Source organism: Panthera uncia (assembly GCF_023721935.1).
Source record: "Panthera uncia isolate 11264 chromosome C1 unlocalized genomic scaffold, Puncia_PCG_1.0 HiC_scaffold_3, whole genome shotgun sequence".
NCBI classification, from domain to species: Eukaryota; Metazoa; Chordata; class Mammalia; order Carnivora; family Felidae; genus Panthera; species Panthera uncia.
The window spans coordinates 62,362,237-62,380,338 of NW_026057584.1; the positions used below are offsets into that span (position 1 = coordinate 62,362,237).

At 38.4% G+C, this 18,102-nt stretch overlaps 2 protein-coding genes across 4 annotated transcripts in view; one reads left to right on the forward strand and one right to left on the reverse strand.

Annotated features, from left to right (window-relative positions):
- Nucleotides 1–8,718, reverse strand: part of PPIG (peptidylprolyl isomerase G) — a 45,050-nt gene extending 36,332 nt beyond the window's left edge. Inside the window, exon 1 of one of the 2 annotated variants that reach the window (XM_049616056.1) lies at nt 8,587–8,718. The gene's annotated coding sequence lies outside the window, so the exon portion shown is untranslated. Of the gene's footprint in view, nt 1–8,196; nt 8,531–8,586 lie in introns of those variants that run through there. The other variant, XM_049616058.1, reaches the window with a different exon arrangement.
- Nucleotides 8,719–16,725: 8,007 nt separating this feature from the next.
- Nucleotides 16,726–18,102, forward strand: part of FASTKD1 (FAST kinase domains 1) — a 47,641-nt gene continuing 46,264 nt past the window's right edge. Inside the window, exon 1 of one of the 2 annotated variants that reach the window (XM_049616054.1) lies at nt 16,726–16,898. The gene's annotated coding sequence lies outside the window, so the exon portion shown is untranslated. The other variant, XM_049616055.1, reaches the window with a different exon arrangement.

Sequence of the window (18,102 nt, forward strand, 5' to 3'; positions counted from 1 at the left end):
AGGTGCTCTGCTGTCAGCACACAGCCCACTTGGGATCCTCTATCCTTCTCTCTCTCTGCCCCTCCCACACTCAGGCACACTCCTGCACTCTCTAAAACAAATAAACACTGGGGCGCCTGGGTGGCTCAGTCTGTTAAGCGTCTGACTTTGACTCAGGTCATGCACTCCTGGTTCGTGAGTTCGAGCCTCACATCAGGCTCTGTGCTGACAGCTCAGAGCCTGGAGCCTGCTTCGGATTCTGTGTCTCCCTCTCTCTCTGCCCCTCCCCTGCTCATGCTCTGTCTCTCTCTGTCTCAAAAATAAATAAAAACATTAAAAATTTTTAAATAAATAAACATTAAAAAAAAGAAATTGGGGGGCATCTGGGTGGCTCAGCGTCCAACTTCAGCCTCGGCTCGGGTCATGATCTCAGGACTCCTGGGTTCAAGCCCCTCGTTGGGCTCTATGCTGACAGCTCAGAGCCTGGAGCCTGCTTCAGAATCTGTGTTTCCCTCTCTCTCAAAAATAAATAAAACATAGAAAAGAAAAAAAATTGGTTAAATAAATGATTCATGAAATGAATGGTATTCATCTAGCCATAGGAAATCTTCTTACAGGTTAAAATAACTTTTTTCACCTACCAGACTAACAAAAATAAACAATATTGACCTTCTCGTACATTGTTGCCAATAGTAAAGGGGTAAATGGATACAATCCTTTGCCAGTTTGACAACATACAATATTACAAGTGCACTGAATACACTCCGACTCAGTAACCCACTTCAGAAATTTATTTTATACATATCCCACACATTTGCAAAATAAAGTTCATATAAAGTTGTTCAAGGCAGCCATTGTTTCAGAAGTTAAGAGGCTGTAAATCTAAATGTCCAGAGAGTAGATTACATAAATCATATTATATCCATACAATGTACAAGGCTATAAAAGGCTATAAAAAAGAATGAGGAAGCAGTTTATGTACTTTTCTCTCCAAGACATTTTGTTGACTTAAAAAAAAAAAAATACAGGGGCGCCTGGGTGGCTCAGTCAGTTGAGCGGCCGACTTCGGCTCAGGTCATGATCTCACGGTCCGTGAGTTCAAGCCCCGCGTCGGGCTCTGTGCTGACAGCTCGGAGCCTGGAGCCTGTTTCGGATTCTGTGTCTCCCTCTCTCTGACCCTCCCCCGTTCACGCTGTCTCTCTCTGTCTCAAAAATAAATAAACGTTAAAAAAAAAAAATACAGAGATATGTTTGGAATGCTTTCTTTGTGTATTTTTCAGAAAAGTAAAAAAATATATATATGTTTGCTTGTCTAATACAGAGGCTATTGGTGGGAGAGGAAATAGGTAGCTGGGGAAGATGGGTAAGATTTTTTTTACTGTTCAACCAACCTTCTCTACCTTTCCAATTTTATACCACATGAACGTATGTGGAAAGAGAAAAATTATCAACGACTACTCATGAATGAGAGGATATACATAATGTATCAGGTGAAAAAAGCAAGTTAGTAAAGATCCCAATTTTACACATAACAGATGTACATCAAAAAAAGGAAATGAGGGGCGCCTAGGTGGCTCAGTTGGTTAAGCATCCAACTTTGGCTCAGGTCATGATCTTGCAGTCTGTGAGTTCAAGCTCCACATCAGGCTCTGTGCTGACAGCTCAGAGCCTGGAGTTGGTATCAGATTCTGTGTCTCCCTCTCTCTCTGTCCCTCCACACTCAGTGCATGCGCACTCTCTTTCTCTCTCTCAAAATAAACATTAAAATATATATATATATATATATATATATAAAATGTACATATACAATGGAATACTATTCATCCATTTAAAAAAAAAAAAAAAGGAAATCTTGCAATTTGCAACAACGTGGATGGACCTAGATACATTAAGCTAAATGAAGTCAGTCAGACAGAGAAAGACAAACACTGTAGGATCTCACTTACATGTAGACTCTAAGGGAAAAAAAGGTAAATTTAAAAATGTATGCATACACACACACCCTGCCCAAACTCATGGAAAAACAAACCAGATTTCTAGTTACCAGAGCTGGGGGAAAGGGGGTGGGGGAACTGAATGAAGATAGAAAGATGCAAACTTCCAGTTGTAATACTGGGGATGTAATGAAAAACATGATGGCTACAGTTAACTTACTGCTATATGGTATATTAGAAAGCTACTAAGAGAACTAACCCTTAAAATTCTCATCACAGGAAAAAAAAAAGGTTTTTCTTGCATCTATATCAGATGATAGATGTTAACAAAACTTACTGTGGTAATCATTTTCCAATATATGTAAGTCATATGCTGTACATTTTAAACTTATATACTATGTCAATTACATCTCAACATAACTGAAAGAAGATCAGATTTACACCAAAATATTGACACTGATTATAAATTATGCAGCATTATTTACAAAAGCCAAGACATGAAACAACCTAAGTGTCCACTGATGAATGAATGAAGAAAATGTGTTAATGCGTGTACACGTATCTTTTTTCCTTCAACATTTGTTCCCTGTTATATTTTTAAAAATTGCATTTTCATAGTGTAATAGTCTATCATATGAATATTTCTTAATTTACTCAATAGTTGTGTTGGACATTAGGTTGTCATAATGTACATGTCTGTAAGTGGTTATATATTTAGGTTACACCATATAAGGATACTTTTCATTCTTAGAAATAGATTAAAATTAGTTTTCCTAAACTAACAAATCAAATATGCCTTAAATTCAAGAAAGATGAAAGCCAGCAAACTATTAAAAGCACTACAGATATTGAGTACATAAATGCTCTTCTGTTATAGCTAATGAAGAACAAATATACCTAATGAGAACAATGATGACAAAAAAGATGGCTAAACACTATATCTCTAATATTACTGAAATCAGATTTTACCTAATCAGAAATATAATACATAGTATTTCCTCTAGAATTATGATTTCCTGGTGTTACTCAATAATACTTAAAATCTAACATGAGACAAACATCTGATTAACTTTTCATTTTTTCAAGAAAAAATAAAGGGAAAACAATGCTGAGAGGTATCAAAAATACAATTCAGTGAAAAATCAAGTCTATGAAATTTTCTTTTTTTTTTTCTTTTTTTTTTTTTTAACGTTTATTTATTTTTGAGACAGCCCAGAGCCCAACGCGGGGCTTGAACTCGTGGACCGTGAGATCGTGACCTGAGCTGAAGTCAGACGCTTAACCGACTGAGCCACCCAGGTGCCCCAAAGTCTATGCAATTTTCAATAAAATAATTCATGAATTTCCTAACAGTATATAATGAAAGCTTTCAGAATAGTAGCCTGCTTTGTTGCAAATATGTTTAACCCAAAAGAGTTGCAGCTATTTCCATAAAATCCAGATACTAATTTTTCTTGAAAAACAAAAACGTGTCCCATTCTTGTACAGCAATAAACATGGTCTGCCTCCAACTATAGCCTATTAGCTGTTACCATTTATTATCTATTTGACGTCTTGAAGTCACTTCACCTGCCTGACTCCTTCAGAAACCTCATCTACTCTTTTCATAATGAAAATACTTTTAAACAATAAAGTTGACAGGCTTACTGAAAAAAAATCAGAACATATAAAAAATGGATAAAATCCTGGCAGCTATAAGTTTTTAAATGTTATGTATATTCTTTTTGCTAAACAGAGGGAATTACAATGTTGTTTTAAATGTTTACCAACAATATCTTAGTTTTGTATATCAATAACATATCATGTAAATATTTTAAAATATTAAATGCTAGGATGTGTAAACTTCTGAAACAAATATAGTTCATAAAAATATCAGAGAAGTTACAAATTCATATGTTAAAAAGTTTAATCTTGTAGTTTCGTACCTAAAACAATTTTGATAGCCATCTTAACATAACATGAAGGATGGGCGAAGGGGCAGGACAAGGACATAAGCAGCTAATCACTAAATATATATGGTAAAGGACATGGTATTTGCAATTAGGCAATAAATAATGCAGTGACTTTATGACATTCAAAAAATGTAAGTTTCATACAGTACAAGGGAGTCAGTAAAATAATAACTCTTCAAAAGGTAGACAGTAAATCTTTTAAAACTATAAGATTAACAGGTCTTTGCCCTTTCTGATTCCCTTGGCTAATTCCTGTGTCCTTACAAGATTCAAATAGCCCAGAGTATCCTTCCTGGGAACTTCACCCTGACTCTCTAAAACTTAAATGATCCTCCTTTGTTGAATCTTATTCTCTTTGTCATAAACTTGTCTGTAAAGTCCTCGAACTCAAAACTCTTGTATCTTCAACACCATGCATAGGGCCTGGCCCAGGACTACATTATCAAATGCAAAGAATATGAGTTAATCAAGACATGAGCAAAACCAGGTTCTGCTTCAAATGTACTGTACCCCCTAAATGTACTGCTTCTCACATGGAGTATAGCTAATATCTATCTGTAGTCAGTAAATTCTCCCAGAGCCTACCAGTAACCATCCCCTGAATCTATTCCATACTGAAACAGAACTTATTCCCTCAATCTGCCTAACAGAGCTGCATTTTACTAATAAAATGTTTCTTTTATTTTTTAAAAAACAGAATCCACAAGGAGCATCTTCAGTTCAGAACTAAGAAATAAAGATGGAAAGTTCTTACCTGCTTAAGTTTAATAACACAGGTAACAATTTTCACACAAGATTTCCACTTCTAAAAGCATATTGCATTAAACTAATTACAAGTATAGCAGATCTCATAGATTACTTTCAAAAAAGGCAATCTGACATTCAGACTAGCCTCTTTACCCTGTGTAGTTCAGAGATCAAAGGAGAAATGAAAATAGATTGCTTCAAAAACATTTTAATACATTTATGAGTACCATAGTGCTAGCAAACTAAGTACAAACAAGTTAATATTCTGAGGCATCAGGAAAGGCACCTGTGATCTTCCATAGTGCCCCCTCCCTTAGTGTCTTTGACAGTCACAAATCACTGTGCTGGTAGAAATATGATTAACAGTGTATAGGCACTTCTGAAATTCTTTAGAAAACATAAAAAGAGAAAAGCTGTAATGTTGCCAAGTTCAGTGTTAAATAGGATATTATATGCTTTCCAAACATACAACCTGAGAGCATAAAAATATAGTACAGCTATGTCAGTACCAAACTAAAAAAGCATATACTAACTGGGAAATCTCTGCTAATATTCTTAATGCTGTACCTGCAATTATTTAAGTTCTTACAATGATAAATGTATACCACTGCCTCCAGAAATATATCTACACCATATAACAACAACATGTTAGCCAATCTGGTAATTCCTATATAAATTACAGACTTTAGAAGTTTGAAGGAACCTTACTCTGGTTCAATCTGATTTTATGGATTTGACATGACTAGAGAGCTGAAGTGACTGACTCAAGGTCATAAGTTGAAAACAGCAAGAGTTTTCTAGTTAAGTACTTTACAGCTTCACTGTAGAAACTAGCTTATTCACAGATATTCCAGATAACAGCTTATTTAATTTTAAATTCTATCTTATGACCATAACGCAATGACGTAATTACAAATAAATCTTAAACTAAAGTTTATATACAATGAATAGTAGCTTAATACATAAAGAGGCTTCATTCATTTTAAAAAAATCAATGACTTAAGGAATCATGTTTTAAAAATAACATTTTATATTAAAAAAATTGATGCCTATATTTATAAGTAAGTATGACGTAGTTACATTTTACAAAGAAGTTGGTGATCATTTTAAGCCACCACAAAAGATTTCCTGCCTGGTACTGAAAGTACAGTCCCAGTTACAGAAGTTTTCTGAGTATTTACAATACTGCCTGCAGTAAACTTCAAGATGCAAGATTTGCCCCACGGAAATAAAAAAAAGAGTTTTTACAGAGATAGCATATGAATTAAACTAGGGCAAAACCACTGACACCTAAATCTAAAAACTAAAGCTTGGTGCTAATATTAAAGCCAAAAATGTGCAATAACACACTGTAGCAGATCTGCAACAAACTTTTCAAATCACTTGAATTAATTATCTATGGATTCCTAATACATGACAAGTTAGACACCTTAATACCTTAGAACACTAAAACTAAGTAACAAATTATAATTCTATTGAAATATCCTATTAGTAAAAAAAAATAAGGGGAAAACATCAACGTCTGTTTCTTAAAAGAGCAACACTGGAAGAATTAATTGTTGATGGTGTTCTGTTAACTACTAGAGCTCGTTCACACCACCAATTTTTCTTTGCATGTAGAATGTAAGCTGCCTGACAGAAAATCTTATTTAAAATACACAAAATGTGGGGCGCCTGGGTGGTCAGTTGGTTAAGCATCCAAGTCTTGCTCTCGACTCAGGTAATGATCTCACGATTCCGTGAGTTCAAGCCCCACATCTGGCTCTGTGCTGATGGCATGAAGCCTGCCTGGGATTCTCTCTCACCTATCTCTCTGCCCCTCCCCAACTCATGCTGTGTCCCATCCCTCAAAATAAATAAATATTAAAAAAAAAATAACAAAAAATAAAATACGCAAAGTATCAAAAGGACAAAAACCTTACCCATAGACCACTGATACTGCAAGACCACAATAACAAGTACCAAAAATGAAAGATCTTTAAAAAGTCACAATAAATGTAATGTATCACTCATAGAACCACTGAGTTATTACTGAAAGCCAATTTTACACAGAATTTTAACAAACCTGATTATTTATTTTTGAAGCCCACAGCTGATGAAAGCCTGAAATCAAAGTATTTTACAGATGAAGAAACTGAGGTTCAGAAAGATGGTTGAGCCAGAAACAAATTCAAATTTTCTAACCTAGGAAGCTTGCATACTTGTACACTCCTGACAGCAGGGGGAGGCAACCCTGACAACAGCCTGCAAAGACAAAAAAACCTTAAAAAGCAAACACAGTTAAAAAAACAACAACCCCAAAACAAAACAAAACAAAACAACCCCACAGAATCCTACTACAAGACCCATTAGGATTTCAGGGCACCTATAATCCTGAATAAAAAAGAAAACGTCAAACGATGTAAAAATGAACTGATTAAGACAGAAATAATCCCATCTAGGGGCGCCTGGGTGGCTCAGTCAGTTGAGCGCCGACTTAGGCTCAGGTCAGGATCTCAAGATTTATGAGTTCGAGCCCCCTTCGGGCTCTGTGCTGACGGCTCAGAGCCTGGAGCCTGCTTCAGATTCTGTGTCTACGTCTACCTCTACCTCTACCTCTACCTACCTCTCTCTCTCTCTCTCTGCCCCTCCCCCACTCAAACTGTCTCTCTCCTTCAAAAATAAACAAAGACAAAATTTAAAAAAAAATAATAATAAAAGAATCCCATCTAAAATGGTTAACATAACAAGGGGGGAAATGCTAGAACCGTAACTTTTCGGGTACCAAAAAAAAAATATTATGAGAAAAGCAGCCATTCTAGATATCTGTGCCTTTTTCTGGATTTTACAGCACTATTTCAAAAACGTTCACACACCCACCTCCTCACCCATCATCTTTACGAATCCGCAAATTACTGGCGTTTTTTTTTTCTTCTTTCCCAAATGGGACTACGTACGGACACACGCACACATGCTTTCCGCTCCATCTGGTTTTAGCCACTAAAAGTTAACGGACCCCCAAACGTCCAAAACATTTGTTTCTTGGACGTATTTGTCATCACTACTGCAAAAGCTTGGTTCTGAACAGAAAGTACTGGTGTGAGAATAAATTAGATTAATGCACAAAATGGTGCTTTTACAACATTTCCAAAATGACTGAGAGTTCTCCATTCCCGCAGAGCTCGACTTAGCTCCTTAAAAGACTAAAGATGAGCCAAATTCGCACACTTCCAAGGCATATGGAGCTCTGAAGGCATCGCCTTCCTCCTAAAGAGTAATTATCTTCTCCTAAAATGCCTGCGCTGCTCACAGGTCCTTGGAAACGTGGGCGAACTTTAGACAGCCCTGGGATGAAAAGCGAAGAGCGTGGATTTCAGTTTAAGTAAAATGCTTAACTAAGAGGCCTGTATCACTTAAGTATGCACGACAGCCGCCGTCCGTAAGACGAAAAGGTCGGAGTGGAGGAAAGCCTGTTTTCAGTCTAATCTTAACCCCTGTGATCCAGGTTCCTCGCCCGCCACTCTCCAATCCTAACCTGACAGGACATCAGGTTACCCCTTCCCCACCAAACCTCCCACCTACCCCGCATTAGCGATCAGACTTACGATTTTGAAGCATCAAAAATCACCCTCGCTCCCTAGAGTTCAGGCCGCCGTTGCTGCCGCCATATTACAGCTTGTGCGGCAAAATGCGTCAGGGAGGGAGATGTGCGCCCAAGTGGAGAGGGCGGGGGCTGGCAGGGGGAGGACCGTTTCCCAGGCCCCGGAGGCACGGCTGGAGGCCTGGTCCAGCTGCAACAGCTGCGGAGCCAGAGCCACGGTTCTTGGGGGACTAGTTCGGGAACCAGATAGCCCAGATACCTCGAGGGGAAGGTAGTTGACTCGCCCGGGCCTAACGCGTCGGCTCCGCCCCTCTCCTCGGTCCCTTCCCGCTCTCGTACTCCGGGACTGCTGCAAAGGACGCCACCGAAAAAATACGGGCCTCGCGCCACCTACCTGCTCCAGTAGTCTTCACTTCTCGGGTCCGGTCCTTTAAAAGCGCTTCAAATCTACCGCCGCCAGAAAAGGCGCTAAAGCCCACTAACCGCCTCCCTCCCCCACAATCCAGTCCTGGCGTGGAGAGAAAGCGTCGCGCCGGAAGTACGTCACCGTTGGTTGGCCGCATCTCCTGGTGTTCTCTTTGCTTGCGTCACGTAGGCCCTCCCTGGTAATTCTAGGATGTTGGTTCCTGTCAAATACCTAGTTCGTAGGTAACTTAATCTTTGTCGTGTGAGTTGATTGGGAATGTTTGCAACCGTCAGATTGCCGTGTGCTTCGTGAATTGAAATGCTTCATCTAGTAAACATTCATCCTCTGTCAAGAGTATTGGGAAGTAAGCCCAGTCTTTAGGGAGATTCTACTTCAGCTTCCAGTTAACACTATGACACAAGTTGAAAAAAAAAAAAAAAACAGAAACGGACAAAGCTCTAGTTGAGGAATAAAGGAAATTACATAGGGCATTGATGTTCTTTCTGTTTTTAAGTTCTCACAGCAACACCATGTTATAGGTTATTAATGCTTGTTTTACAGATAAGGAAATCGAGGCTCAGGGAGGAGAAGTGCTTCCTCCCCAAACACACTGTTCCTAAATACCGAAGCAAATCTTTAACTCCAAATCCAGGACTTTCTAGGAAAATAGGACATATATTGGGGCGCCTGGGTGGCTCAGTCGGTTAAGCGTCCAACTTCGGCTCAGGTCATGATCTCACATTCTGTGAGTTCTTGCCCCCCCGTCAGGCTCTGGGCTGACAGCTCGGAGCCTGGAGCCTGCTTCAGATTCTGTGTCTCCCTCTCTTTGCCCCTCCCCTGCTCATGCTCTGTCTCTCTCTGTCTCAAAAATAAATAAAAACATTAAAAAAAAAAAGAAAATAGGACATATATTGTTTTAAAAATTATTTTCAGAGGCAAGCGTCCCTAGATTAGGTTGAAAAGCAATGCCTCTGGTATTTGAGGGGAAGGGCTGGTGGCAATCCCTGTGGGAACATGGGGTGAGTGAGTTTTAAAAGGAGCTAGCTAAAGGGACTTAGATTTTGTTAATGTATAGAAAGAAAGGTAAGTTATGATCATTTACATTGTTCACTCATTTCGGTTAGGTAAATTATCAGCTACAGTTGGGCAAGTGGTACATGTAAGGGTCTTGACCAATTTTAATAGCTGTGAAACTGAGAGGACAACCTCCCTCTGCATCTGCCCCTGTTTTAAGGCATTGCGTTTATTGCAGGAGAGCAGCAGTTCACCAATTCAAATGCTAATCTTATCCAGAAACATCCTAGCTGATAACACCTGTAACTAAATGTTTAATCTAGGTAGCCTTTGGCCCAATCAGGTTGACACAAAATTAACCATCCCAATGGGTATTGCACAATTTATTTATGTCTTCTACTTTAGATGGGTATTTGTGTTTTCAGGTTTTAGTGATTATGAATAAAGTTTCTATGAACTTTCTTGTATCTAGTATATCGAGCATATATATTTCATATATATGTTGGAAATATACCCAGGAATGGAATTGCTAGATCTTAGGGTATGGATAGGATAAGTTTTGGAAGATACTGCCAAAGAGTTTTCTGAAATGGTTGTACAATATTCTTTTATTTAAGATTTTATTTTATTATTATTTTTTTAATGTTTATTTTTGAGAGAGAGAGAGAAAAAAAACACGATCAGGGGAGGGGCAGACAGAGAGGGGGACACAGAATCTTAAGCAGGCTCCAGGCTCTGAGCTGTCAGCACAGAGCCCGATGCAGGGCTCGAACTCACAAACTGTGAGATCATGACCTGAGCCAAAGTCGGACACTTGACCAACTGAGCCACCCAGGCACCCCAATAATACTTACTATACTTACTTATACTTATATTATACTTATACTTATACTTATATTACCCCAATAATACTTACAATACTAACAATTGGGAATGCTTTGTGAAACAAAACTGCTGCACAGTGTGGTGGTTTTAAAATATGTCTATAAATTCTCTAATGTGACTATCTTTTAATGAATAGTAAAAGGCAGAGTGACAGTGTGATTTTGGAGACCAGGTCATAAAAGGCATTTTGATTTCCTCTTTGCTGTGTCTCTTGGATCACTCATTCAAGGGGAAATCAACTGCCATGTCATGAAGATGCTCAAGCAGACAATGGAGAGGCCTCTGTGGCAAGAAACTGGCTTCCCGGCAGAAGTCAGAGAGGAACTGAAGTCTCTTGCCAGCAGCCATGTGAGTGAGCCCTATGGAAGCAATCAAGACTTCAGTCAGTCAAGACTTCAGATGACTGTAGTCCTTGTTGATATCTGACTTAAATCATGTAGGAAACTGTGAGCCAGAACCACTCAACTAAGCTACTTTTGAATTTCTGGCCCACAGAAACTGTGGGATGATAAATGTTGTTTTAAGTCACTAAGTTTTGGGAGATTTATTACAGCAGCAATGGATAACTAATACAGAGAAGAAAGAATAGATGGAATATCATGGAACTTGTCTCTTGTCTTATTTGACTTACCTGTGTTTTGGCTTCATTCTCTAGCCTGAAGAAGTTACCTCACATCTTAATAATCTAAGTCCTTGCCAGCTCCAATTATAAAATGCCAGGGAAGTCTTTGATTAGCATTACAGTGGCAGACCCCAAAATTTGTACTCGCAGTTACATAGTGAGGGGTGTGACACTGGGAAGTGTCTGACGTGCCTACTTTTTATTTTATTTTTTTAGCTGTCCTCTTACATCTGAGTAAAGATATGTGAATACTTTTCATCAGTGGAAAGTAAGTGAAAATTATGTATGTTACATCTAGGCCAAGATGTTTCCAAAAGTACTATATCTTCTCCATGTCCTTTCTTCCTATTTATGTCAGCTAGATCCAGAGAGTTTTAAGGCCCTGGGGGATTATAAAAGAAGCATAGCTCCCTGAATCTCTGAATAGAGAAAAGTCCTCCACTGACCAGGGATATTCACATTGGAATGTGATATGGTTGAGAAGTCAAACTAATGTGTTAAACCACTGACATTTGGCTTTATTTATCACAGCAGATAGCATTACCCATCTACTAGGACATGGGTGTGAATTACGAGATTTGGCTTAGCCTACATCATTTCAGTTTTTGTAGTGTGAGGAATAGAGTCTGATACCAAAAGAAGGGAAGTTGGTGGGCTTGGCTACTACAATTAATTTACCATTATTTATTTTTTTTAATTTTTAAAAAGATTTTATTTTTAAACAATGTCTACACCCAACGTGGGGCTCAAACTTACCACCCCAAGCTCAAGAGTCACATGCTCCACTGACTGAGCCAGCCAGGTGCCTCAACTTGCCTTATTTTACAATAATGAAAATTTTTGTTTCTATCCATAGACAACAAATTAATTGTTCTAATTTTCTTCTATATCACCAATAATATGTTAGACTTTTTAAAAACGCATGCTTGTTGGGGTGCCTGGGTGCCTCAGTGAGTAAAGCATCTGACTCTTGATTTTGGCTCAGGTCATGATCTCATGGTTTGTGAGGTTTTGCTGTGCATCAGGCTCTCTGCTGACATTGCAAAGCCTCCTTGGGATTGTCTCTCCCTCTTTCTGCCCCTCCCCTACTCTCTCTCTCTCTCTAAATTAATTAATTAATTTTAAAAACTGTGAGCAATTTGATTATATTGTTTAAAAGAAGCATGCTTGTTGTCACATATATTTCACAGTAATAAAAGTTATTGTAAAATTTTGAACATTCTATAGAGATTTAAAAATAATTGCCCCTAATCCTTTCCAATTCCTTTCCCTTGAAGTATCCAGTGATTTTCTTTTCTATTCCTGTATTAACTTAAGAACTTTCTCTCCCTTCTTTCAACAAAGATGAGATCCTGGGGACTCTTGGGTGGCTCAGTCAGTTAAGGGTCAACTCTTGATTTTGGCTCAAGTCATGATCTCAGGGTGTGAGAGCAAGCCCTGAATTGGGCTCCATGCTGAGCATAGAGCCTGCTTAAGATTCTCTCTCTCTCTCTCTCTCTCTCTCTCTCTCTCTCTTTCTCTCATTCTCTGTGTATGTTGGGGCACCTGGGTTGCTAAGCGTCCAACTTTGGCTCAGGTCACGATCTTGCGGTCTGTGAGTTTGAGCCCCATGTCCGGCTCTGTGCTGACAGCTCAGAGCTTGGAGCCTGCTTCAGATTCTGTGTTTCCCTCTCTCTCTGCCCCTCCCCCACTCACACTCTGTTTCTTTCTCTCTCAAAAATAAACATGAAAAAAAATTAAGAAAAAAAAAGATTCACTCTCTCCCTCTCCATCTTCCCCTCTCCCACTCACATGTGTGCATTCTCTCTCTTTCTCTCTCTCTCAAAAAAAGATTCCATCACACATATTACTCTTAAATTGCTTTTGTTTGCATAAAATATATTATGAACATTTTTTTCTGATATCTATATAACCTTCCATAGTATAGATATACCATAATTTATCCAGCCATTCTCCTATTAGACATTTCAGTTGTTGCAAGTTTGGGTTAAGACAAACAATATTGTAATAAACATCCTTTTACATATATCCTTATATCCTTAAAATATTGATGCTTATAAAGCTGCAGGAAAGATGGCCAGAAGTGCATCTCAGGACACATATAGTTTTCAATGTGGCATATAGTACCAGATTAGTATCCTGAAAGGTTGTAATACTTGAAGGTTGAATGAAAATGTCTGTTTACCCTGATGAAAATTGTTTTCAATCTTTTCCAATTTAATGGGTGAAAAAATGGTATCATTTTATTTTTTAATTTCCTGACTACCAGTGAGGTTGCCCTTCCCTTTTTAATTGAATACCTTTTTAAAAATTGTAGTAAAATAAGGGCTCCTGAATGGCTCAGTCAGAGAAACATGTGATTCTTGATCTTGGAGTTGTGAGTTTGAGCCCCTAGTTGGGGGGGGGGGGGGTTGGGTAGAGATTACTTAAATAAATAAAAAAACTTAAGTTTTTTTTTAAAAACTTAAAATGTGTAGTAAAATACACATAACATAAAATTTACAATCTTAAGCGTTTTTAAGTATATTGTTCGGTTGTGTTAACCACATTCACATTGTGCAACTAATCTTCAGAACTCTTTGTCTTGCAAAACTGTAGCTCTATACAACTCTTCATTGGCCTTTCCCCCTATCCCCGGGGAACCACTATTCTGCTTTCTGTTTCTATGAATTTGACTACTCTAAGTACCTCATATAAATGGAGTCATACAATATTTGTTCTTTTGTGTCTGGCCTATGTCATTTAGCATAGGGTCTTCAAGGTTCATCCATGTTGTAGCATGTGTCAGAATTTCCTTTCTTTTTAACGCTGAATAAAATCCCATTGTATGTGTATATGATATTTTCTTTATTTATCTGTTGATGGACACTTGGGTTGCTTCCATATTTTGGCTGTTATAAATAATGCTGCTATGAACAATGCTGTACAAATAACTGCTCAAGTTCCTGCTTTCAATTCTTTTGAGTATATATGCAGAAGTAGAATTACTAGATTACATGATAATTCTATTTAGTTTTTTGAGGAACCACCATACTGTTTTCCACAGCAGCTGCACCATTTCACATTCTCACCAGTAAGTAACACGCAAGGGTGCAGTGTCTCCACATCCTTGCCAACATTTGTTATTTTCTGGTTTTTTGATAATAGCTAACCTATTGGGTGCAAAGTGGTCTCTCATTGTAGTTTGATTTGTATTTCCCTAATGATTAGTGATGCTGAACATTTTTTTTCATGTGACCATGGAGAAATGTCTATTCAAGTCTTTTGCCCATTGAAAAAACATTTTTTGTCACTAATTTAGAGGAGTTCTTCAAAACAGGGATATCATTTGCAAATATTTTCTCCCATTCTGTGAGTTGCCTTTTCACTCTGTTGATAGTGTTCTTTGATGCACCAAAGTCTTAAATTTTGATGAAGTTCAATTTACTTAGTTTTTTCTCTTCTTGCCTGTGCTTTTGGTGTCATATCCAATAAACACTTTTTTTATATATATACTGGCAGAATTATTCCAGGAGAAAAAGCATCCAAGTTAATTGGTGAGGGGGAAAAAAAACCCAAAATAAACAAACAAAAGTCTCTGATGCTCTGGTGTTGGAGAAACTGACCTAATGCTCATTGTGAAGCCTCAGTGTTATTTTAAACTAATCTGACACAACTCAAAGCATATTGTCCTCCTGTTGGACATAAACAATCTCACAGAACATTGACATCAGACAAGGTCACTGTGCCACAGAAAATACCAAAGATTTCTCTCTCATTAAATGAGTGAATGCTACTTTACCAATTTTAGCTTTAGCCCCACTTTAGTCTGCCTTCTTTATAGTTAAGATGTATTAGATGCCCAATCATAGACTTGCCCAACTTCCTAATGGCACCCAAGATAGAGTGAACCTTTCCTTCTGTAGACCCTCCCCAAAATTACCCAACCAAAGACTCCTACAATAGGTTCCTTCTAATACTCTTTTACTGCACAGCTAAATGACTCCCTGCTGTGTGCATTTTTGCTAGCTGCAACAAGTAATAAACCTCAACTACAGGCTTCTTGTGATTTTTGGCTGAAGGGCATTGACATTTGCTAGGAGGAAATTAAGAGCTACCCTTTGTTAACCACTTGTTAGCTCTTGTAAAAGATGCTTCTTCATGATTTAAATCATTAGCTACAATACAATTTTATGACTGTGGACTTAAATTATTACCTTGATTTTGTTCTCAGGTTTGATTTATACATAAATATATATTTTATGAATGCCCTAGACTGCAAGTAAGGAAAAAAGTTGCTAACAGTGACTAAATAAAATGTTTCCTTTCCTTATATAAACAAGATTCCAGAGAAAGGCAAGCTTCAGGTATTTGTTTCTTAGGCCAGTCTCCTTACAATTCCACAAACGTGAGAAGGAGACAAACACATCCCAGCAGTGAACTAACTGTCCTGACACTATCATTTAGGCCTTATTGTTGCCAGGAGCTGGTCTGGCCCTCATAGCTTAGCCTTCATATTCTGTTGAACACCAACATGAGACAAGGCCAATGTCTGGCTATGATGGATCAAGACAAAAGAAGACCATTACATAATCATATCAAAACTGAGAACAAATGAGAACACAGTCCAAATCACAAAAAATGACCAAACATCTACGTATCCTGGCTATTATGAGTGACTGCTCCCTGTTTGTCAAGCACAGCTTTAACTTCATTCTTCCTGCCCTATGGATAAAGTTTATTAAGATACCCAATAATAGAATTATTCCTGCTTCCTCACAGCATCCAGTCCAGAGAAAAGCTCCATTAAGCCTTGCCAAAATCACTTAACACAGGGATGAATACTATAAGTTCTTTTTAACACCTTTTTAATTTGACACCCCTTGGGATGTGTGTTCTGCTTCATTGCAACTGGTCAGTAATCCCAACTTTGTTTAACTATAGGTCTTTGACTGAAGGGCATTGATACAGGTTATGCCCAGTTTCATCCCTATGTTTTTTCTGACGTTTGTTCTGAAACTCTTTCTACTCTGTGCGTTAAGAACACCTCAGTCTTCAAATTTGTTATCAGTTGATCTGGTTCCAAACAACCTAAATCAGTGCAACTCAAAGTGTGCTCTGCCATTAGCAGTTGCTTAGGGTGTTGGGGGTGGGGGATAGGAAGTGATTGCTATTGGTTACCCAGTTTCTTTTTGGACTTACGAAACTATTTTAAAATAAATTGTGGTGGTGCTCCACAACCCTAAATTAAGAAAAGTACTGAATTGTACACTAAATGGGTAAATTGCATACTGTGTAAATTATTTCTCAATAAAGTTATTAAAAACAAAAGTGTGGTCCAAAGACTGGCCTCACCATGACACAGGGGCAGAAACTGAGAGTAAGGGTTTATTTTGTAGCCACTTGACATTTATTTCATATATGCTGAATATAGTAAGAAACAAAAATCCACATGTGTTTTTTCCATGTTTACCATTTCAAATTTCATTTTCTAAATAATAATATTTTATTATATATTATAAAAAAATCTGTCTTCCATGGACTGGGGTAAAACCTTAACTTGGATTGAGGAACACTGACCTAAAGGACCCCCATAACTTCTATAGTTTAAGATGTGTCGTCCCAGTCTCTCAATGTGGAACTACAATGACCAGAATTCCTCGTGAATGCGTAAGCGACGTCCATTCCATTGGCCTCGCCGCTACGTCCTCTGGGGCATGTAGTACGTGCCTTCCGCTGAGCACGCTGCGATGTCCCGGCATTTTTTCCTGGTTTGGGGACTGGCACCGTCAGAGGAGAGGTGATGTCTCTCGAGGAAAACTATGTGATATGGGAGGACGTGGGCGGGAATGACACAATCAAGCCTGTTGCGTTTCTTGTTGGGGACCAGGAATAGCCTTGGCTTCTAAGCCATTGTAAGCAGCCTTCCCCGGGATCCTCCAGAAAAGTTGGAGGTTGTTAAGGGAAGAACTTAACCTGCAAGTCAGGGCTGGGTAGGTAGCTACGGCAGATTTTCTTCCACCCAGCATGTTTTCGGGCCCGAGATGCAGGGTTCGGCTGAGAACAGAGGCCTCCTTCCGGTATTGGATTTTCCAGTGCTCAGAGGAGGGCAGGGGTGAGCCCACTCCTAGGCGGGGATGCGGAAGATCACTTTCTTTCCTTCTGTGTTACTGTGAGCCCGGCGTGGAGGATGCTTGTCATTTGCACAGGCCCTTCCCCTCATCGTCTTAAGGCCCCTCCTTTTGTTAAGTGACTTCCCAAGGTCATTTATCTGGGAGCAGAGCTGGGGACTTGACACCTTTATATTCTAATCATTGAGCTGCTTCCATTTTCAGTTGTGGGTAGGCGGGAGAATCTTGAAGATACCTTTGCTCTGTACAGGGTTATTTGTGTAGGTGTATGACCCAGGTTGGCGTAGGCCAGGATGCTGTACTGATGATCATAAAATACCAATTCTATCTTGTTTTTGTTTTTTCTTGTGAACAGACAGCATAGCCATAGACAAGACTCAGAGGCAATCTTTTAGTATTTGTTTGTTGACGTAAGGAGGTGTTCCAAGTTGAAAGAATTCAAAGAACAGAGTGATTGTCTTCAGCTTCACAAGTTAGAGTAGATTTTTAACCTTTTTGCAAATAGCTTTCCTTATCTGTAAAATGCAAATGATATCTACCTGACAGGTTAATTGAGAAAATGTAATAGGATGATATATTTTAAAAGTCCTTTATGAAATGTTGCAGAAACGTTAAATGCTATGATTTTAGTCCCAGATTTTCTAAATGTTCTTTCTCAATTAGAAATATAAACATTTACAGTATATTTTTAAAACAAATTATACTTTTTCATAATTATCTTTGGTTCTTATATTGCTTCACCATGTCTTGATACATTACTTGATTTCTTATTTCCTGATTGGAGCTTTAATCATCTTGCTTTTTGGTTCAAACTGATCTGAGGTCAATAGGGACCAAACCCTTTGAGTTCTTTTAGGGTTCTAGAGGAAAGGA